This window comes from Gobius niger (assembly GCF_951799975.1).
Source record: "Gobius niger genome assembly, chromosome: 1".
Classification (NCBI taxonomy): domain Eukaryota; kingdom Metazoa; phylum Chordata; class Actinopteri; order Gobiiformes; family Gobiidae; genus Gobius; species Gobius niger.
In genome coordinates, this window is record NC_136852.1 from 65,127,970 (window position 1) to 65,150,973 (window position 23,004).

General features: G+C 41.1%; 1 protein-coding gene and 1 long non-coding RNA gene across 3 annotated transcripts in view; one reads left to right on the forward strand and one right to left on the reverse strand.

The window, feature by feature from the left end:
• The window catches only part of fbxl17 (F-box and leucine-rich repeat protein 17), a 366,739-nt gene that overhangs the window by 303,585 nt on the left and 40,150 nt on the right, over nucleotides 1–23,004 (reverse strand). The gene's annotated exons all lie outside the window — the stretch shown is intronic.
• Nucleotides 10,151–10,765, forward strand: LOC306974238. Its single transcript, XR_013793612.1, has 4 exons — nucleotides 10,151–10,303; nucleotides 10,372–10,395; nucleotides 10,519–10,593; nucleotides 10,670–10,765. It is a non-coding gene; the product is annotated as an uncharacterized lncRNA (long non-coding RNA).

A 23,004-nucleotide genomic window follows, 5' to 3' on the forward strand; every position in this document is an offset into this window, starting at 1 on the left:
TCCAGCTACAGGTTACCCAAAAATAATGTAAAAATACAAAAGGATTTCAAGAGGGAGCAACAGCCCAATGGGAAATTTAAATTATCTCCATCCCATGTCGCCCAATGACCAAAACGTTGTTGAGGATATTTTAAAGGCGCCAAATCCCACCTGAACCGATAAAGGAGTAACATACAGTAAAATATGAAGCAGAGGTCAGTGATTAGACGGAAGGAAAAAGGACAGCGAACAGGCTGTTGGAGATTAAAAATAGCCCAAACAAAAATGAAATGGGCAGAAAAATGGTTTCCCAAATTCGCCCGAGCGGCAAAACAAGGAGAAATTACCATGGAGGAGTAATCAGTGGCTAAAAGCTTCCCCCCGCTGACTCAAAAGTGCTTTTGGGGAAAACGGGCTGGAATTGCAAGGGAAATAAAAGGATGTTTCGGCGTTAGTGGAGGCAAAACTAGAGCCATGTGACAGGCGAGGCTGAGGAAGTAACTAGATGGTAGTCAGGAGATCGGCAGAAAGACCACAAGACAGCGGAGAAATGAGTGAGTGATTGAAACGCAGTGAGTGGGAGAGGCTGAAAATGAGCTGGGAGAACTCCGAGGGGGCTCTCTGACCATTTCTGCATCATTCTGTCCTATTAGTGCTACTCTTCCGGCTGTCTAAACACCACTGAAGCCTAATAAACCTGAATTCCGCCACTTCCACACACCCAAACAGACACTGATGGCCTGAGATGCCAAGAGGGGGGTATTTCCACAGGGCTTTTAAAAATGACCTCCAAGCAGTGTAGCCATGCTCTGCCAAGAGTCCGCAAAATTTAATGGAGACCATTTGAGGTTTTCGGTGATTTGGCAAACGGCCTATTTGGCGCCAGCTCGGCCATTTTCCACCCATTTGAAGGGGAATGGCATATTCAAGTTAAGGCAGTTCGGAATGGCCTTTCAGGCACTTAATGCTTGTAAGGGGGTAAGCTGATATTTTAACGCAAGGCTTGAAACGTGTGGCTGCCAATCTACAAGCATATAAGTTGTTTTTGAGAGGAATGCTAAATATTTCTGATGATACTGTCTGACATTTGTGTTGAATGGGATGCCTAGTGTTGATTTGAATTCTATGCTCTTTTGCCATGCATCTTTAAAAGCACAGAGTAACATTTACATTGGATTTAATTGTTGCCAGCAGTACAAAAAAGGCTCCTAATGACCAGCTAGACAGACAATGCTATTTCTGCAGAATGGGTTTGGATGAAGACCTAAATAAATATTATATTTGGCAGCCCTTACTAAGCATTTCGATGCAGATGAGCTGGAGACGTTCCCGCTCCCAGTAAATTTACAATCAGGTCATAAGAGGACACATGTTTGATTTCATTTCTAGGTGTTTTTCAATGATACCAAAATCTGAAATGGAATTAATGCTTGTATTTTATTATATTTATTGTGTGAAATGTTATGTGGAGTGGCTTTACAGATACAATTTTATTACAGGAATGACTCCTGTTAAGTCAATAGGTTGCGTTCAAGTGACCTCACAACATTCTTAAAGGAACAGGCCACCGTTTTTACATACGGAGATATGTTCTTACCTGAGCTTAGACGAGTTGATGCGTACCTGTTTGGTCGTTGTGCGTTCGCTCAGTCACGCACCACGACCAAAGATGTTGTTAGCATTTGGCCTCTTCCAATGTATTCCTATAGCTCCAAACGGGGGTGAAGTTGGAAGCGACCACGCTCTTTAACGGGCACAAAGACCAGACAAGTATGTGTCAACTCGTCTAAGCTCAGGTAAGAACATATCTCAGTATGTAAAAACAGTGGCCTGTTCCTTTAAGAGCCTATAGTTTAAAGTTGAGGTGGAGGGCGACTGAATATCCATGGAGGTAACTATGGTAATTGTGCAGATTTTTGCGTCTTAGTTTTTCTTTAGTATCTCAGTCATTATTGGAAGAATCCACATGAAAAACTGTCTCAAAGTTCATTGTCTTCTCTGTCAGAACATATGAACAAATGTGCAATTATTTTCTCTGAAAGGCATACGAAAGTGGTGACAGTTAGAAAAACAAAACATTGCAGCAATGTTTTTTAAGATTTATGAAATCTAACACTACAGATCATTGTCTTTGCCGTTTGACCCAAAATTAATACATTTTTAAGTCAAAGTCATGATCAATCAAAAAGCCTTTGTGCCAGTCATTCATAAATACAGAATCAAGCTTAAAACCATGCTGATGTTCTTACAGGCTCAAACAGTCTCAAAGTTCTACAGAGCACAGCTTTTCTCTTACTGGGGTTTGCAAAGGGCGACGTCGTTACTAATGGGGTTCTCATTGGACCGGCACAGAGAGTAAACATAACTAGTGAGGAGGGAAACTTTCACATGTGTTGCACCAGCGCAGTCTGTGCATCAAAACCAAAGAACAAAGGGAAAACGAGCAACTGACAAACACCATTTTTAAGCTTCTTACTTTGGAGATGATAAAACTGCTGCCTCTCTGTGGATATTCCTTTTACTTCAAGCAAATTATGCACATGAAAAGGAAAAACGGTGGGAGTGAATATTAAATGCGCTAAAGTAGATGTGATTTTTTTTTTATCCAACTCCCACTGTTCCACTGTTTTTTCCAAATCTATTGCCTTGATGTGAGCTTGATAGAAGGGAAGTGGAGGTGGAGGGAACCTAAGTCAACAGAAGAAATGACTGAGGAAATTAAGTCAAAGGAAATGGATATGAAACATTGAATGAGGCCCAAAGTGCAGTTTGGGAAGAAAAATCACACACAATAAAGATTGTTGCTTATATTTTGTATGTGTACCTCTTCTGGCTAACTAAAGGTCAAATATGAAAATGTAAGTCGCGGCATGATGTACCTCAGCATTTCAATAGCTTTGTGTTTATCTCTGGAGCTGGTAAGAGGTTTGCAATCAGTTGAAATATTAACATTGATTCAATAGTGATCTAAAGACTGTTATTAAGTATTACAATTCTACCCAAATATGGGTAATTTACAGATCTAAAAAACATTATTATGAGTTCTTCAGCACTGATATTTTACGATTTATAATTTGAGATTAAGTGCGTAACAATGGTGAGGACTTGCCTGGTGCTCCTCCTGCAGGACGCTGTACAAATAACTTTCTGTTTCTGTTTATGGCATGGTTTACAGTTTCAGTGCGGTTTGATGAACACATTGTGAGCAGAGCGTCTCAGAACTGATATGATGTCGGATTATGGGCTTTAAACATGTGGAACGACAGTTTTAGTTTATTAGTTTATTTAGTAGGGACAGTGCATGTTAATGAACATACAAGGGACTCATGTATGTAAACACGCCACACCAGATTGTAGCCTTAGGCTAATTTCCATCCGTTGTCCCCCACTGCGCACTCCCACACTCTTATTCATCCTGGCCTGGTACATGTTTTTGTGGTAATAACATCTCGGAGTACAAGTACTGCAGGAGATTTGAACAATCTGTGCTGCCAACAACGGTGAGGTTGTACAATAAGGACTTGAAAGGGGGATCGTATCTTATGAACATTTCATGAAAGTGTTTTTACTAATAATGTTTTCATTGTAATTTCATGCTGATATTCATTTTTTCTTGCTGCTATTCTTGCTGATATCCAGTTTATTTCATACATTCCCATGAATGTATGAAATAAACTTGAAACTTGATTTTTTTTAGTGATAGGGGAACCTGGAGTGCCTGGAGGAAACCTACACAGACACAGACACACATGAGAACACATAAACTCCACACATAAAAGTCCCGTCACTGGCGGGAATTGAAGCACGAGCTCTAACCGCTGTACTACAGCCGTTTTAGGTTTTACAATGACATAATTGTCTTCAGGAACAACAGAACAAATAATCATAATCCAGGTCCGTCTTTGATGGGGAACAATCTTATAACATGGTTTAAAGCTCAAAAACGTTCATTTGCATGATACAGTATGTCTCCTTTTAAAACAATGTCCTGGGAGAACCCCCAGACTGAGGTGGGACACAGTAATTCTGATTTTCTGATTTTACAGTTCCAGTCAGTCACCACTTGTGATCGACACTAACGGTGGAGCTACTCATGTATTAGGACTTTGATTTCTGTTTTGAGGTTTTGTTTTTTTCTTCTTTAATTTGAGGTGTGTTCCAAAACTTTAAACATTTCCTCTTGTTGCATGAAATCCTACTTGAAACCTTGTTAACTAACCACACAAAATATGCTTTTTGGCCATGATTCGATTGCTCTTTTAATTTAGTTTATTGACTAATGTGCAGTTCTAAGTAGACCACTTACGACTATTTACTTACGAAAATCATATGACAAACCAATTCCTTTTGAATCAGCGCTTTTTAGAGGGCAGTTTGTGAACTTGATAACCTCCCGTACAGCATCAGAAACTAAATAAATGAATGCCAAAAGAGAGGCAGCAAAGTGCCGAATTTAAAACTAGGTAGGGAAAACCAGGGAGACAGTTAAAATCCCTCGGTTGCGCGTGTCATTGCTTTGGGTCAGCAAGGTGATGGTGAAAATGATGTATAACTATAAATACACAAAGCCTGCAGTGAGAGCGTGGTCACTGAAATACCACCAAAGCCTGGGAGAGCGGCCGCTGTATAATTGAGCCTTGAGGGCGCGTAATGTGAGGGTTAAGTGTACTGAACATTGGCATGTCTACAGATGAGGACACTTATACTCACAGGTATTATGCAAACAGGTGGAGATATGGGGATACAGCAGGACAGGACAGGACAGGACAGTGAATCACATGAGTGGACTGGTTGTTGTTGGAAATGAAAATAAAAACACACATAGAATAAGTCCTGCCATTGATGAGTAGAATATGATACAAGAGTCACAGTAATAATGGAAAAAGCATACACTCCTCAGAGCAACAACAATGGGTAACAACTTCCCCTCCTGTATCAATGTAGCCCCGACGTAAATCTATACAAAACTTCTGCAAAACATCTCCCATAAAGGAATATTTCTTTGCAAAGTAGCTTCAACTCTGCTTAAAACACAAGCACTACTAAAGTAAGAATTTATGTACACGACAACAGGGCTTTATAGTCTATGAAATGCCTTTTACTGCAGCAGGAGACATCCGGCTACAGATATCAATAAAACCCACAGGTGGTGAAGCACAGCTCGCCGCAATAGCTGAGTTATGGTAAGCTGCTGAGTACTTGACTTCAGCATGCCATTTGCCCATGTAAAATACTTGAACTTTGACGTGCCTCACAAATCTATTGGTACAAAAAAACAAAAGAGGCCACTGGGTATTAAAAAAACATAAATTCAACAAGCCTGATAATGGCAGACCCTATCAAAAAGTTTAGGGTACGTAGCGTATTGTACTCTAGCTATAAAACTCTGTAATGAGAGACAAAAATGACATGCATCCTCAGTTTGCTGCAGTGATATGAGTATAAGCCTGGTACTTATGCTATACTTATGTTGCAATTTTTTCAGTTTTTCATTCACAAATAAATATATAGAGAAAGCTGCGATGAATATTTCATATGTTGATGTCAAAATAGAGTGCATTGTACAGCTAATACCCACATTTGGTACACAAGTGAATAAAATAAAACAAAAACTGCATATCTGTTTTACCCACATTGTTATTCATTGAGGGTAAAAGAGGTTTTGCATAAAAGTCAAAGCTGACTGATAGATACAGAAGGTTAAATCTTAAACTCTACATGCGGAGATGCTGATAGAAGACAGCATTTTGCCAAGAGCTCCTGAAACTACTAGTGACTTGATAAACTTTCTTGCCCCTCATTTTAATAACTACTGCAATGAGGTCTTCACTGTATTACAACCTTCCTCTATTTCAAGAAAAATGATTTCATACATGTCTTAAAGTCAAAGTAAATAGCGCCTGTGAGTTGGCACAGCACAAACATGGTTTTGATGTACCCGAGTGGAGAGGAGGAGGCCATGTCTGCCCTTCCACAACATGAAACCTGCCATTGCGGTGGGCTCTAACCTCGCCAATATGCTGGAATGTGACGGTGCCAAGCAGATCTGGCAAAGCATGACAGCTGGCATCCCAACACATGAATAGTGCTTTTAGAAATGTTCAAAGAATCATTCAATATGACAATTTATCTGCCCATGCCAGCTTTGTCATCATCTGCTGAGGCCATAGAAGCCAATGTTATAAAGAAGAATTTCCACACACGTAGCAGGTTTTGGCAAAAGAAAGACGATGGAGTGCACTAGTAAGCATTTTAGTGTTTGAAACTTCAATAGAAATTAGCATGTCACAAGCTGGTGAAGTGCCATTTCAAGGGAACACAAAATGATTAGCAAAGCACAGTGAAGTAATCAACATTCATTCAAAAGAAAAGGGGGAAAATAGAAGGTAGAAATGCTTTGTTTGAAAAGTAGTTTGAAAAGTCATGTATATAACTTTACCGACACAGAACAGTGACAACTAATGGAGACAAAGGTACAACAAAATAACTCATTTTGTGATGCAGAAAAAGCACTGTTTAAAGTATTACTAAGTAACTCTTGCCCCTAGAGGCCATAAGTGCAACTGCAGGTGTCGTAGCAAGTTGCGATTTTTTAACTTATTGTCTTGGAGAGTAAACAGAAAAGGCAAAGGGAGAGTGGGATATTGTACATCCAAATATACAATGGAAATATTTTTTTTCACTCAAACTCAACCATTCCAAAATCATCTTCTCTAATTCACTTGTGCACGTCTCCAAACAACACCTGTTTCTTGTCTGTTCTGCACAACGACACACTCAGCATAAAAATAACATGGTTAAAGAAAACTGTGGTGTAGAGTTGCCTGGTGACATATTGCGTTGCTGCTATGTGAAAAACCGGCGAGAGATTATTGTTCATGACAATAAAAAAGTCACTCTGCAGTTGATATTGTCACAGGCCAGTTCGATCTATGATTGAGATGAAACTCTGCAAGTCTCCAATTCTGTTGTTGAAAAATTAACAAAATAAATAAGCATGTGAACATGTGGGAAAATATATTATACAGTACATCATATACATACAGGCCTATTGAACGTATTTTCCGTACTATAAGGTGCACTTTTTTCATAGTTTTTCCCGTTTTATAATCCAAATATATAATTTCACGAGAGGGCACTGCAGGCTAATCGAGCAGCAGAAAGAAAGTTTGGAGTCAGCGAGAAGCGGAGGTCACTCAAAACAAAACAAAAGCTAATCAATCAATTAATCGGAATTCAATTACGATTTTGATTATTACACTAAACGATTATTAAATCAAAATAATCAAAAAAACTAATTTTTTATTTATTTTTTTCAAATTATTTATTCATTAATTTCTTTTAAAACATCTTTTTTTTCAGTATTTTTTTTTTTCAAAGCAGACTTACATTATACCATGCCGCTGGGATTATTTTCCCTTCCCATTTCATGTGCCATGGCTCAAAAACAAACTGCGCCGTGTGATGATGTTATCAGGCCACGCTGCTCAGTTTACTTGCACAGGTGTGCGGGCTGGCCAGCAGGGGGCAGGTGTGAAACAGAGACCTCTCTTTAATCGAAGCATTCTTGAAATCATTTGTACTTTTATGACTGTTCAAAAAACATAAAATATTCAGCATAGTTTCTTGATTAATAAATAAATAAATCAAATAAAGATAGACTTTCGGGATTTCAATTATGACCAAAATAGTGATTATTATTTTTTCAATAATCGAGCAGCCCTACCAGACACCTATTTAGTTTGTTGTTTATGCTTCATGTAGCTAACCATCAATGTGATGGGCATACTGTACGCCTATTAAGCCTGTTATTTTTTCTTTCATTAGGCAATTTTATGGCTGGTGTATCTCATAATACCGAGCATATAGTCCAAAAAATACAGTATATATAGCCACCTGAACTTGTTAGCAATAGTCAAAGCTGACATATTGAGGCACAGTTGTTACCTTGTACTTGCATGTGTATGTGTGGCCTTTAATTTGAAGGCAAGACTTTCTTTTGTTCTTGTTCCTTTCTCTGCAGGAAAATGGCGGGAACTCTAGACTCCGGTCTGGGGATCTTTGCTCTCTCTACTCGACTCTACGAAATAAACATTGTAAAACCTTTGCTTTTGTTCCTCTTTGTTGCTACTACTCGAGCCAGAGTTGTAACACATTCTACACCACCTTAGTGAATTAATGTTCAAGAGCACTGCAGTAATGTGTGCTCACTCTGTTGAACTTGAGAAAAAAACGCAAACGTGAGAGCCGATGTAAAGGGAAGATGCGTGTGATTTATGTTCAGTGCAGTTGTGGCTCAGTGAATAAGCAGTGATTGTCTAAGCAGGTGTAAATGCATGTAAAATTATAACCAAAGAAAAGGAAAGGGTGGACATGGTTGTGGACATCGTGAGCTCGAGGGGTCGCAACAATCAACCAAACGAGCAGCAGTTTCCGTCAGGAAGTAAGCCTATAGGTCACAGCAGGACCGCCCTCACATCACCTTTAGGAACCACCTGGCAGATACATCATTCTACAACCAGTGAGGTGGTTGTGACATATGACATCAAGCAGATACATCAAAATTACATTTGCAGCTGCGCTTAAAGGTGCTATGCGCAACTCTAAATGTTAAAAATAACCGTTTTCTCACCCATACATGTTTAAACAATTGCCTGATGTGCTGATTGAGCTCCTCTCTGATCACTGCACTCGCCCCTATTATCCTGTGCAGTAAAATAAATAAGAGGGATTCGGGACGGAATCTTAAGGTTTTGAGCCTGGGCGTGACGTCATGCGCGTTCACGCGCACCTGGCTCTGGGGAGTTTGTTGATTCGCCGCCATTATCCGCATCAGCGAAGACAACTCCGCCACTTTTGCGAAAGTAGAGGGTGGATTGTAAGAGACCGGACACTTGTTGATCCCAAACCCAAACGCAAACTCAACGTACGATAAAGAAGATAAAAAGTTTGTCTAGTGTGACCGAAAAGGGGCAGTTTGGAGTCAAACAGGCGCCGCAGAGACGAGTCAACATCGGACAAACTACCTCCGGTCCGCTCTCGGGCTCACCCGGACCTCAGCTGGCTTTCTTCTTACTACAAGGGTAAGACACAGTCTCTAATGTCTAATCGATGTCTGATACGGTAAATCTATGTCAACAAATGACGATGCGTAACATGTGTAATGCTACGCGTTTGCTTAGCTAAATGTACGGTCAGAATTGGTTTTATTGCCATTGTCAATGAGCAGGTTCACAAACGTGGAGTTTTCTTCAGATCAATCGTACATCATGAAACATAACATAAAAGATGAACACCATGTTTTAGTGTTTGGTTTACCGGGAGCCTTTTACGTTTCGCTCATATCTTCAAAATGATGCTAAATGCTAAACGGTGCTTATGTCCTTGACCAACACACCGACCTAAGACTCAACTTTGTCTGATATGTTTTCTTTTGGGGGAAAATCAGTCAATTGTTCCCAGAAACGTGGTACAAAAATGTTCCTTGACAGGCTAACGTGGCTGTTACTGTGTACACCATTCTGATAAATTATTTGTGAAGAGCGCACGCCACCCATATACATGTTAGTCATTGTTTACTCCTACTTTGGACCTGGTTTATGTCTAGACCTAGTTCAGACCTGGTGTAGACCTGAGTTAGTCCTGAGTTGGTCCTGGTTTAGATGGTGTGTGAATTGCTAATAAATAATTATACCGTAATAATGATAATGTCTTCCAATCTTTACTTCGTTTGGGGTCAATAATTTATTGATGTGCATTTTGTTGGCTAAGATCTTGTATGTTTTCTTGTGCACAGGACAGAGTTTGAGCGAGAACTGGCCACAGACACACATGTCTCTGATTATGTCGCCCTGTGTCTTTGTGGTATGTTTGTAATGCAGTTCCTACTGTCTTTTCCTTATAAAGGTGTGAATAAAGTTTGTATGTTTTTGTTACACAGCCCTGGTGGTTCAGTGCAGAATCAATTGGATGAACTTCCCATCATGGGGCTTGAGGAAGCCTCATGGACTGCAGTTATAGTAGAGTTGGTGAGGACTAAATGTCTGTAGTGTTTTTAAAAAAGTCATGAACAGGATGTAATGTAATATAATGTAGGTGAATTTGTAATACTTCTGCATATATATCTGCATAGTTTGCCCACGCCGACACAAGATGTGGATGTGGAACAGCCATAACCTCTTCAAATAATAAACATGAGAATGGTGCATCTTCTACTATGGGATGCATCATTTCTACTGCTTACCAGCTGTAAGGGAGTTTTGGACAGCGAAGACGCCTGCCACTATAAACCCATTACAGACTAAAGACAGTGTTGTTGGCCTTGGTAAGTTATAAACTGCAGATATTTGCAAATTCTCTAATAACTGACATGCATCTGTGTTTCTATTGTAGCTGACGGACAAATGGACTCTCCAGGTAATTCAGTGGTTTATGTGCTTTGTCTCTGGCCTTTTTTGTTTCATTTGTAAATCAGAATATTTTCTGTATTTGAGATAGTGATGGGCATTTTCTAATGCAGTGTTTGTGTTTTATTACAAGGAGAGAATCAACGAGAGGCGTTTCCCATTCCCTCCACGTCTGGCTGCAAAGCATCTCACTAAGAGACTTTATGCTGTAAGTGACATGGTTTTCATGTGAGAGTGACATGTAGTAACGAAACATGAATTTAAAATGTGAACTTGTTCAACAGGCCTGGGTGATGTCGCGACATAAAACAATACTTGGCTGGATAAAAGATATTGTAATTGTATTGCTTGTCAACATGCAAGCAACAGAGGAGTTTATGGTGAGTATGATCATTGAAAATGTATGTAAAGTAAAGTACTGTAGTAATACATGTCAATGTTGCTTCTACTATTACATTATAGAGGTTTATTTTTGTATTTTAGGGTGTGTGGTGAGGTGCACTCCACTGACATGGTGGAGTCCATGGGTCTTTGGGTGATAAAAGTAAGGAAAGAGAGGTCCTCCGCCCGGGATCTGCTTCTTCATATGAAGCCGGGACAGACGACGGCCACGACCACCATGACCACCGACCACTGCATGTCTGCAACAAAGGCCATGTGTCGTAAGTGATCGCTTTATGACTTCCAGATATAACGCATGTTTTGAGAACTTATGTCATATAAATTGTTGTGCAGGCAAAAACGACTGTACTGCAGGAAGTCACAGACCGGGCCGAAGACTACAGTGACATCCCTGACCTGCAGACAAAAATTCTACGAATACGACTTCAGTCTGCAGGACTCCCCCAAGAAAACGAAGCTTCCGAACATATGACCCCTGTCTGGCCTTGTGCCCCCTCCTGTAGCTGATCTGGTGCAGTCATGTGTCCACAGAGGGCAGGTATGTTTGTTTTTCATTGTTTTACAATGCATGTCTGTTATCTGTTCCATAAAAACATATTTGTTCTAATTGCTAAAAATCATGTTTTGTTTTTCTAGATGCCATCAGCTCCCTGAACAAACTCCAAGTGAAACATAAGCAGTGCATATATATTTATTTTTACAAACTTGGAACAACATATTTACAATAAAGCCTTTTCTTCCCTAATTCGTGGACATATTTTCTCATGTGCTCACAGCTTGTTTATTGCCTGAATGGTGCTTCTTTACAGTCAACATAAATGCCAAAAGGGTCAGGATCATTTTCTGTCCTCACTGATCAATCGTGCACATGATTGAGCAAGATTCTTCTGCCTCCCCCCTTGGTCTTCCTCGTGGTCTCCCCGTCTGCTCTGCCCTGCACTGCTGCCACTTCTCTCCACAAGAACATCAAAATGACCCGAGCTGGAATTCTAAAGGGAAAACAATATTTTGTTATTGTGATAACATACATGCTGTATTCTACACATCGCAGGAAAGAAATACAGTGATGAAGGGGAGCTTATTTTACTTCCCTCATATTGTACAGCAGGCTGACTTTTTCCAAAACAAATAACTATTTGTCTACATCAAGTTTGCTTCTGAACTGCATCACTACCGGCCCATGCGCTTTCTATTTCCCAGCTAATATGATCTTGTACTGTGTGAATTAATTCCATATTATGTGTATAGGGAGCCTTTTTTTCTCTTCTAAATGTATAAACTAGTGACTTTTGGCAGCTACATAACCTGCCCTGGTACAGTAGGTGAAAAGTATTAGCACATTTCACAGATACATGTATTTCAAACTACTGTCTAATAAGAATATATTGCTGTTGGAATATGCTACTAAGCAGATCAATAAAACAAGCTAAACCCCCACAAATATTCGGAGGATCAGGCTGTTTTAGCTAAGATGGTAGCATTATATTTCAGTCTACTTTGTTGACCAACTAATATGGTATTTGGTGTGTCACTCACTGATTATTATTTTTTAACTTATACAAAGTAATAATTTATATTATTCATGAACGCATTACAATTATAATCCAATCATCAGTGAACACACAAAACGGGTAGAAATGGGATTATTATTATTATTATTATTTTTACCTTTCTCCTAACCCCGTTTTTCCTCTGAAAAATTAATGTTGTTTAACTGAAATGCAAAATCCTTTCACATAATTCAAAATAACGTATAACTTTCTTACCTCTGAAGACATTACGACTCTCAACAAAAGATTTGTGCAATCAGGAATGACGCTCCTTTGGTTCTGATCGGCTCGTGCTCGTGCAAGCGTGCGTGTGGTCCAGGAGCGTGCACAACTCTGAGTGCAGTTCCGCTTTTCGCCAAAGGGGGCATAGTTCTGCGAAAACTCAGAGACTTGCGTTGTGCACCTTTAAGGAACCGCATTTAACAATGCATTAAAAAGAAAAGAAAAGGAACGTGCAAAAACTAAAGCATAAAGTAATCGCTGTGTCTGTGTGACATTAAAAACAACCCACTGCACGACTGTAAAATAAGTAAATGAACAGGCTGCATGCGCTTTCCAAACTCAGTCTAGACATGCAGTATCTTCCTATTGACTTTTTCCTCGACCAAATGAGAAAAACACTATTCTTCTACTGGCCCTCCTCTCTCAAGTGCTAAAATATATTAGCACATTAACCGCGCGGCCTGAACCACCTGGGCCTCCGGTTTGTTGAAAGAAGATCTAGTGCTAAGGAGGAAAGGGAGGAAATGACAGGCCTAAAGTGCGCGCGCAGATGCAGGTGTTTTTCCAACACCTTGAAGGAATGCGTGACTAAATGCTTACAGGAAGTCGGTCCACATCTGGGTCTCCTCGGACGGGTCGGTCTGAGAACCCCCGGGAGATTCGCCGCGGCCATCTTTGTAATAACACAGCGTGCCGCGAAAAGGCAATGATGAAAGAGACAAATGAATAAAGTGACAGACGGGGGGGGGAAGCTAAGGCTAAACGGGATGGAAATGCGAAGAAAGAATGGAATGACTTAAGACTGTAAAAGGCAGCATAATGAGTGGATTTGTACATTTGTCTGTCCTCTGCCTGTCAATACTGCGCTTTTATGATAGCCCCAAACCTATAATAATGAGGCTTTTAAGAACTCTGGATCCCATAAACTCGTTCCTCTAGGGTAACTTAAACCAAATGGAAGCACCGCATTTCAACAAACGCAGGAGTTTCAAAGCGCTTACGACGAACCATGAACTGTGGGTATTTTAATAAACAAGAGCTCCGATATAAATCTTAGTCGTGCGGGCTCAGACGTGTCACCGGATTCGCGTGCACGCCGGTGCCCAGGCTGAACCCCATGCAGAGAGTCTAATTTCATTTTTACGACGTCGCTGGCCTGGTCCCACAGTATTAATGAGCTTGGCCAATATAAATGCAATCAAGCCTGAGGAGCGATTACAAATCTAATTGAGCATCTAAACTGGATATTAAAACAGCGTTAAACCGGGCCTCTAATTTAGGCGTTGGTTAAAAAGTCAAATCAAGACAACGTGGCCAGAGGGAGTCCAGGAATCGTATGTGACGAGCAAAAACAATCAACTCTAATGGGCTCAGTAGACAAGCAAATATTGTTGATGCTTTCATGACATAAAAATTAAATGCCAACTGGTTTCCGATTGGAAAGGCGGGTTTTCGGCGGGTTGGCAATGGCAGCTTCTTAAACATGGCAGGTCAAGTTGAATGATGGCCCACAGCGCTGTCGCCGCCCCTTGTGCCCTCATGTGAAATGCGGACACCGACTGCCATTGTGCGGGCTTCAAAGTAGGCGCCACAATGAGGCCAAGAGACACACCAGGGCCAAAAACGATTAGCTAGCCACAGACAACATTATCAGAGGAATACCGAGCCCGACAGCAGTGGTTCTCACACTGTGGGATGCGTACCATTGGCAGGATTCGGCCTTCTTCTAACCAAAGACAGACATTATGTAATTAAAATGGGAAGGAACATTTTAAAAGACGAACCCACACAAAGAGGGAATAAAGCAAATAATATCCGATAATAGCAATACTGGAAAAAATACAATATCGGGTATCGGCTACAAATAACCGATACCAGTTTTAAAAAACACAACTTTCACCGACTAAATCTGACTATGGACATGCTGCACCTTATTTTGAAGCTGAGAACCTGGAGTTCAACCGCTGAGTTCATTTTAATCTCCACGAGTTTATCTTTGATCACCGCGCAAAATGCTGCGGCTAGCAATAGCATGCTAAAGCTAGCAGCAGCATGCTAAAGGCTGTGTCAGAAATATGATAGAAATATCTTAAGTAGCGCAATAAAATCCAATTGCCAAGTGTTTGTATTTTAGTTTATGAAATGCTGTTAAAGCAGTACTAAGTAACTCACGACCCTAGAGGCCATAAGAACAACTGCAGGTGCGTAGGGAGAGAGGGATATTGTACATCCAACAACACAATTAAAGTGGTGCTAGCCCGCAGTTAGCTTTGCCCGTTAGCCTGCTAGCTTCTTCTTCGTGATTCTAATAGTGTGTATTGGTTGCCCCGGTCCGATGGCAGTCAAGTTGCAATTGTGGTTTTCTGGCCAAAGACACCAGGGGGAGATGAAAGACCCCCCCAATCATCTCATTAACACTTGTGTTACCCTCAGAGGGACTACGGAAAGGATTTATTAAGGTAAACAAGCTACATAGTAGTGCTTTAAAGAATACCTGACATTTGAAACGATCCGATCACTTTATGTATGTGAGTTGTATCAATGTAACCTAAATTGTCCTAAACCAAGGATATTTAGTGCAGAATTAGTCCAGTGATTAAAGTGGTTAAATGTGTTTCCATTAGTTTATTAATAGATGTATAATTGATCACCATGACAAGAAAAGACTTTATTGAACTTGAAATGGAGAAAAGTGACTATTTACTTTTTCACTCAGAGAGTGTCTTGGTATCGGTTAATATCGGATATCGGCCGATACCGATACTGGGGGTTTGAGTATCAGACACAATGAAGCTGGATCGCTGCATCTCTATCGACCTCTTCCTGTATGCTTCAATGCTTCAATGTCAAAATTAGCCAATGCCAGCTAAAAAACTGAAGACATTACACGGAGAATGAGTACGGGGAGCTGGGAAACTTTCCGTCCTCTGGCTTGGCCCTCAGAGGTGTTGCTTATTGTGGATAAACAAAAGTTGCCAGATGAAAAGGCGGTGTTTGTAGTGTCACGGTCTGTGTGTACCTGCAGCTGGCGAGGACAGCTGGGCCTACTGTCTACAGGCGACAGCGAGAAGAAGGGCAGAGCAGAGCAAAGGGGAGCAGAGGAGCACAGCGGCAGGCCCTGGGAGAGCCCTGGGGGAAGGTTAGCACTCGACTGTCTGTCTGGTCTCTTCTCAACCGCCCGCTTCTGCCGCGCCTCGCACGCACAATAAGCCCACAGCCACACGCTCACTGTACACTTTCGTCAATGTTAACAGGACAGTGTAAAGACAAATGGGTCGTCAAGAAAAGAGAAGCGGCTTAAACATTAGCAAAGTAGCAGGGCGAAGTTACACTTTACTTTTGTAATTTGGTCTCTGCATTTTAAGATTGAAATATCAATCACCAGATCCGGGCATCTAACCCGCACGGGAACCTTTCAGACGTGGGCCGAGAAAGACAGCTACTAAGAATTGTATCATGGAGCAAATTTAATAACCTATTCAGTGTATTTTTTTTAAAGATTGGAACCAAAAACTACACCCCTAACAGCCATACTAAACTATACTGTCAATTTAAAGGGATATTTCAGGATTTTTGACATAGGGCCTCATTTCCTAGTTATCCAGAGTGTTGCTGATTTCTGGAGATATTTTTTTTGTAATTCAAGCAGTTCTTATATTTGAAGAGTTTCGTGGCACTAGGCTAATGCAAGGCTAGCGCATTTCTATGATATCAGCTAGCCTGCATTAAAAACAGTCTGACCCGCTCCACAGAGCACCTGAGGCAAAACACTTATAACGCCAGACTAACCATATAAATGTCTGTGTCGATAGAATAATTATAACCATTTTGCATTTAAAATAACTTATATTTGAGCAGCATCAGCTTCGTGGTTGTATAAGCTATGCAGCGGCGGAGTGATCTGCTAGAAAATAGTCCCTCAAAATGCGATCATTCATGTGATGCAAGATCAGTTATATTCCAAAAATTATTCTATCGACACAGACATTTATATGGTTAGTCTGGTGTTATAAGTGATTTGCCTCAGGTGCACTGTGGAGCGGGTCAGACTGTTTTTAATGCAGGCTAGCTGAAACCATAGAAATGCGCTAGCCTTGCACTAGCCTAGCGCCACGTAACTCTTAAAAATATAAGAACTGCATGAACTACAAAAAAAAAATATGTCCAGAAATCAGCAACACTCTGGATAACTAGGAAATAAGGCCCTATGCCAAAAATCCTGAAATATCCCTTTAAATGTTCACGATCAAAATTGGTCCTATTTTTAAATGCGTCCTTCTCACCCAAAACTTCACCCTATCCAATTTTGACAAAAGACAAATTACATATTGGATCAGAGAGATTTTCATCACAACACGGCCACTTCAGCCGAGAGCAGAAACCAAACAAGCTAAGAAGGAAAGTAAAGAATCCTGATATACAGACTCTTTTAGAACGAATTGCTTTGAGAGTCATTTGACTTCGCTTCCGGCACAGGCAAGGCAATGCAAAAAGCTCATTTATCCACCAATAACAATATGTACAGACATAAACTTGCGGATTGCTAGGAAGACGTCTTATCCAACAGAGCTGAGGATTGACAGTAAGTAGGCTGGCTCGGCTGTGTCGCGTCTCGGCGGCCTGAGGGGTAAGCCGCTGATTTACCGCCTCTCGCCATGAACAAATAAATCAGCCATCACTCGGAGCCAGACGCAGACCTCAAGAGATGCCTCAATACCACTGTTTATCGATCCCGCTGCGTGTTTGTGTGCGGGAGGGAAAGCATTCTTTACTTCGCCGGGTTATTCATTTGCTGGAAAGAGGTACTCTATCTCGCCGGTGTTGGAAAAAGTTAATGCACTTACTTTTAAATTAAAGACCCACTTAGGTAAGGTTCGGAGGGCAAGCTGGCGAGCTGGGAGAGAAGTGGGGTTTGTGTGTGTGTGTGTGGGTGTGTATGCATGTGTGTGTGTGTGTGTGTATGCATGTGTGTGTGTGGGAAGCGGAGGCAGTCAGCAAGGCCAGGCAGCTCCCCCTCACTGACGAGAAGCATTTTGAAATTCAATTAGCACACACCTGCATTTACATACAGCCTACATGACAATGCTTGGGTAAGCAATTTAGCACTCAACTCAACCAGCTGCTCTGTGTCATTTACATAAATTAATAGTGCAAATTAAAATTCTATTGAAGCTTTTTTCTTTATTTATTTTTTTTGTCTGTTCCACAAACCCTCCACTGGGTCAACGCAACAAGTTGGTCCCGGTAATTTGCACTCCCAGGAGAAATTAGGGTTGTGCCTGTAAACAGCAGGAACCTGACAGTTTCATTCACAACGTTACGGCACAAGCCTGTGATGCATTCAAGCAGCACCAAGCAATCACTGGCTTGCACTTGGTGAAAGAGGGGCCCCTCCTATGTTGGTCACCCTCAAAAACAGCACTTGACTTTAAAGACAGAGCGCGTAGCATGCACACTTTTCCGATGGCACTAGAAAAATAAAGACAAGCCGGGGTTTCTTTAAACCTTTAGTCATATATTGTTACGCTGCCAACTGGTTAATAGGATCTGACAACACAAAGAATGGGACTGAAGCATGAAACATGTAAACAAGCAACTTTTACATCATGTAAAAGGTTTTTGTAATTGTGCATAAATTAACATTGCTATTGTTATATTTCATTTAAACATGTTCATCAGGAAACACATTTATTAAAATAATTATAAAACAAAGCATACGTTTAAAAAGGCTAATGGCTGATGAATTTAATAGTCTGCTGAAGTTTTTTAGGATGTATTTACTCACAAATTACCATGAAGCAAAATTAAATAAGCTCTTTTTAGCATTAAAGCGGCTAGATGCAAGTTTGTGATTTTATACTCACTACTGCCATCTCAGGCCATATGCGTAACTGCAGCTTCTATATTAAAGGGATATTTCAGGATTTTTGACATAGGGCCTCATTTCCTAGCTATCCAGAGTGTTGTTAATTTCTGGAGATATTTTTTTCTTAAATTCATGCAGTTCTTATATTTGAAGAGTTACGTGGCGCTAGGCTAGTGCATTTCTATGGTATCAGCTATCCTGCATTAAAAACGGTCTGACCCGCTCCACAGTGCACCTGAGGCAAATCACTTATAACGCCAGACTAACCATATCAATGTCTGTTTTAATAGAATCATTAAAACTATTTTGCATTTAAAATAACTTATATTTGAGCAGCATCAGCTTCATGGTTGTATAAGCTACGCAGCGGCGGAGTGATCTGCTAGAAAATAGTCCCTCAAAATGCGGTAATTCATGTGATACAAGGTCAGTTATATTTCAAACATGATTCTATCGACACAGACATTTATATGGTTAGTCTGGCGTTATAAGTGATTTGCCTCAGGTGCACTGTGGAGCGGGTCAGACTGTTTTTAATGCAGGCTAGCTGATACCATAGAAATGCACTAGCCTTCAGAAGCCTAGCGCCACTAAGCTCTTCAAATATAAGAACTGCATGAATTTAAGAAAAAAATATCTCCAGAAAGTTAGAGTCAGGTCTTAAGATAGCTGAGCCGCTAAGAGGTACTAACAAAGGTACTTTTCATTTCATTGATGATTTTTTTTTTTCCAATTTTATTTATTGGGTGAAATTGTACATGGTGTGGCTTTAAGCACCACTAACCACTAATGTGTGTAAAAAAACGAAAAAAAAAAAAAAAACTGTTCCCTTGGTCATGCATGAGATGAAGAAACCCAGGTAAAAAAAAAAGTAGTAGCCCGACTGAACTCTGCACGTAGCCAAACTGTTTATGTTAGCGTACCAGAGTTCCACCACACCGCACGCAGCCTTGAGCACTCACTGGCTCCCAGAGAGTCCCAGAACACGGCACCATGTCCAATCTTCTAAAGCCTCAGTACACTCGCACTGAGACAGAGTCGGCCTTTTCTAAACGGACCACACTGCCAGAGAGCTCATAACAGCCTCTCAAAACTAGACTACAGCGGGATTAGTGACGGACCAGCGGCCAAGACCTCACTTTTTAAACTGCAGTGTGCTGGAAGGTGTCTCATTTCTGATACTTTAATGATAAGCACTTTCCCGCACTAAAGTACTTCTGCAGCAGTTACAAAATGAGAGTGGCGTTTTGAGGTCGGCGACACAAACTGCGCGCCGTGCCAAGCAGAGTCGGACCAGCTGGAACGGAAATGAAGGACAAACAAGTCTAATTCTGGTAAAAAGGGAAGCTGCAATTAGATTTTAGGGAAACAACATGCTCACAAGATTGGATTTAGGTTGGGTGATTAAAAAGAGAAAACAATCACATCTATATAGCTATATTACGCGTGCCTTTTTGGATCCAAATGACCTAATTGTAGTACATTTAAAGGGGCTAGATGCAAGTTAGCCATTTTATGCTCACTACTGCCACCTCAGGTCATACATGTAACTGCACCTTCTATATTAAGCTCGTACATGACGGCAATTCGGACCCGTTTCCAGTGACAGTGCAGGTTTTTAGAGGCAGTTGTGGTGAACAGGTCTGGGCTCATTCTACACATTAGGACATTGTTGGAACATGTAGGGGGAGGAAAATACATCATTTTAACATTTTTAAACTCCTTATAGTCCCTTTAACAACTGCACACAGCACTAATTATTATTTATGTATTCTCCTGAACAACCTAGGGTTTCCATGTGTTTGTAATACATTAAAGCTTTAATTATGATAATATAGTAATATCTACAGCAAACAAAACATAGTGCCCATTTTTTATGTCTTTTGTGCCAATAGTGATTTAAAGGGGGCCTATTATGCAAAATCGACTTTTTCAAGCTTTACATCATGTTATTAAGTCATTCCCTCATTAAAAACATGCCTGAAGTGTTGCCTTAGCACATTCACGTATTTTCGAGTAATCTGTAAAAACTCCGATGGCAGCCATTTTAGGGATAAAACGCCTGATTCCTTCAGGAAACGCCTCCGACCTCCAGGATACGCCTCCGACCTTTCGTCACCAGCCGAGTAACCAACCACTGCCCCTCAGCAGAACCCCCTCCCCGCAGTGTCTAGCCCTAAGATGTAAACAGAGTCATCATGGAGGATTAGCTTCATGTGTTGTGAACCGGAGCCACAGCAGACTTTTACAAAGACACACATCAGTGTTTCTGTTACCTAAACACCCAGGATTAAAACCGGTGACAAGAACACTTATTTCAGTGTCTGGTTCTGCGCTGGGCCTTGATGATGCACAGAGCCTCCGGAGAAAGCTAATGCTAAGCTAAACCTCGAGTCATCACGTGAAAACGAGAAATATGCACACATAAAGTCAATAAAACCACCACACACATGAAGAACCGTTTAACAATGATCACACACGGAGCCTGGCTTGTTGATTTGGAAGTTTATTGCTCACATTTCATCTACAATGGGTCATAGCCGAGTGGTTTTCTCCCGGAGCTAACAAGCTAGCCGCGACAAGCTAACGGGAAAATTCACTGAATACAAGCAGCATATTATGCATTGAAAACGTCACTAAAACAGGCAACTGCTTGAAGCAGCCTTTATGGTGATCACACACGGAGCCTGGCTTGTTGATTGTGTAGTTTATTGCTCACATTTCATCTACAGTGAGTCGTAGCCGAGTGGTTTCTCCCGGAGCTAAGGCACTATTAGCCGCGACAAGCTAACAACCTTCACCTTCACAACATTCATTGAAAACAGGCAGCATATTATGCACAAATAACGTCAATAAAGCAGCAACTACTCGAAGCAGCCTTTACGATGATCACACAATGAGCCTGGCTTTACACATTTGTGGTTTATTGCAGACTTTTCATCAACAATGAGCTGTAGTCGATTATAACAAGCTAACGGGTAACCTCGAAAAACCACTGTCCACCTGCACAGATAATGACCGTCTTTGAATCGTATGGGCTCCTGCAGATCCTGGTGTCGTCCATGGGGGTATAGTTAGAGATCCATAGGGCATGGCAGATGCAAAGAGAGAGCCTCCAAACAGCAGTTATTTTTCAGGCAAGAGCCCCTTCCAAGCGTCCGGTGTGGAAGGTTTGTCTCCAAATAATATCCTGTGTGGCCATTGTTCACAAAGTGATAAACAGTAGGTCCTTTCCAACAATAAAAAGTAAAATGCACCGATCGTAGTTTCAATACAGTTGAGACAACGAGCGTAGTGTTTGTTGTGATGCCACAGACAGCGTGTGGAGGGGGCGTGTCGGAAAGGGTCAGAGGTTCTTAAAGAGACAGGGGCCTATTTCAAGTCATTCGCTACCACCATTTTGAAAGAGCAATTTTATACAAGGCAGTTATTCTAATTCACTGCATTTACAGACCAACAGACGGTCTCGTCATCATTGTAGTGTGATATAGACTGGTGCTATGTGGCTGAAAAAAGCATAATACCCCCTCTTTAAGTTGAATAAAATATAAACATAAGAACAATCCCTACAGAGAGCGGGATTTGCTTTAATGGCTTTTTTCTCTATTGTAATGAGAAGATGAACCAGTTTGGAGAATACTTTTCAAAAACCCCAGCGTCAAGTGAATGAATCCAGAGTTACAATGAATGGCCTGCACTGGAGGTAAAGATGGATGGCTAAAGCACAGACTCATTCTACTTTATCCTCACACCTCATTATGGCAGACAGGCTCTCTCAAAGTTGGAGGGAAATTAGCATAGTCCCCGCAAAGTACAGTCAGACTCGTTCCCCCTCTGCGGTGAAGTGTCCTTTGGAGAAGAGTCTGGTTTCCATTGAACCAGAAATTGCTTTGACAAATAGCAATATGGCTGTTTTGGATTTTTTCGAGGGTTCACAAAAACACTGACATATGTATCGAGCCCCTGCCAAGAGCCAACAGAATTCCAGACGACGTGCCGAGAGAGGAGAAGGTAGCGCTCCTAAGAAAAATAGTTGGGGAGTCACTTGCTCGCACGTCGCCCTCTGGTGGAGCGTTGAACATTTACAAAGCGACGTCAAGGTTGCCCAACATCCCCACTTCAATCAGACTTATAGGTATACAGTAGGGAGCTTGTTACGCTCAAATGTCTTGTGCTTAATTTGCCTCCGTGCCACTCTGCGACCCCCACAAGTCTATCAGCCGGTTCACTCTTTCCGAGCCCCTCCCCGAAGACCCCTCTTTAGTCCTCAGTCTATTAGTACTATTACTGAACTGTGACTGAGTTATTTCAATATCACCTCAGGAAGCAATGCGCACAGCTTAATTATACCGGTAAAAAAAAAAAAAAAAAAGGAAGAAGTGTGAACTAAAGGGGTTCACTGCAACCCTCACACTCCCAGTGAAAGCAGAGAGTCTTGGAAGGGGAGGGGAAATATTGAAATGGTCGAACTGACATAAATAAACAAAATATTTCAAATTGTAGGATACTTAGAATAGCAAAAAAAATACAGGAATCTGTCAAGGGATGTTCTTATCTCTTGAGCTATGGGTCCTGGTCA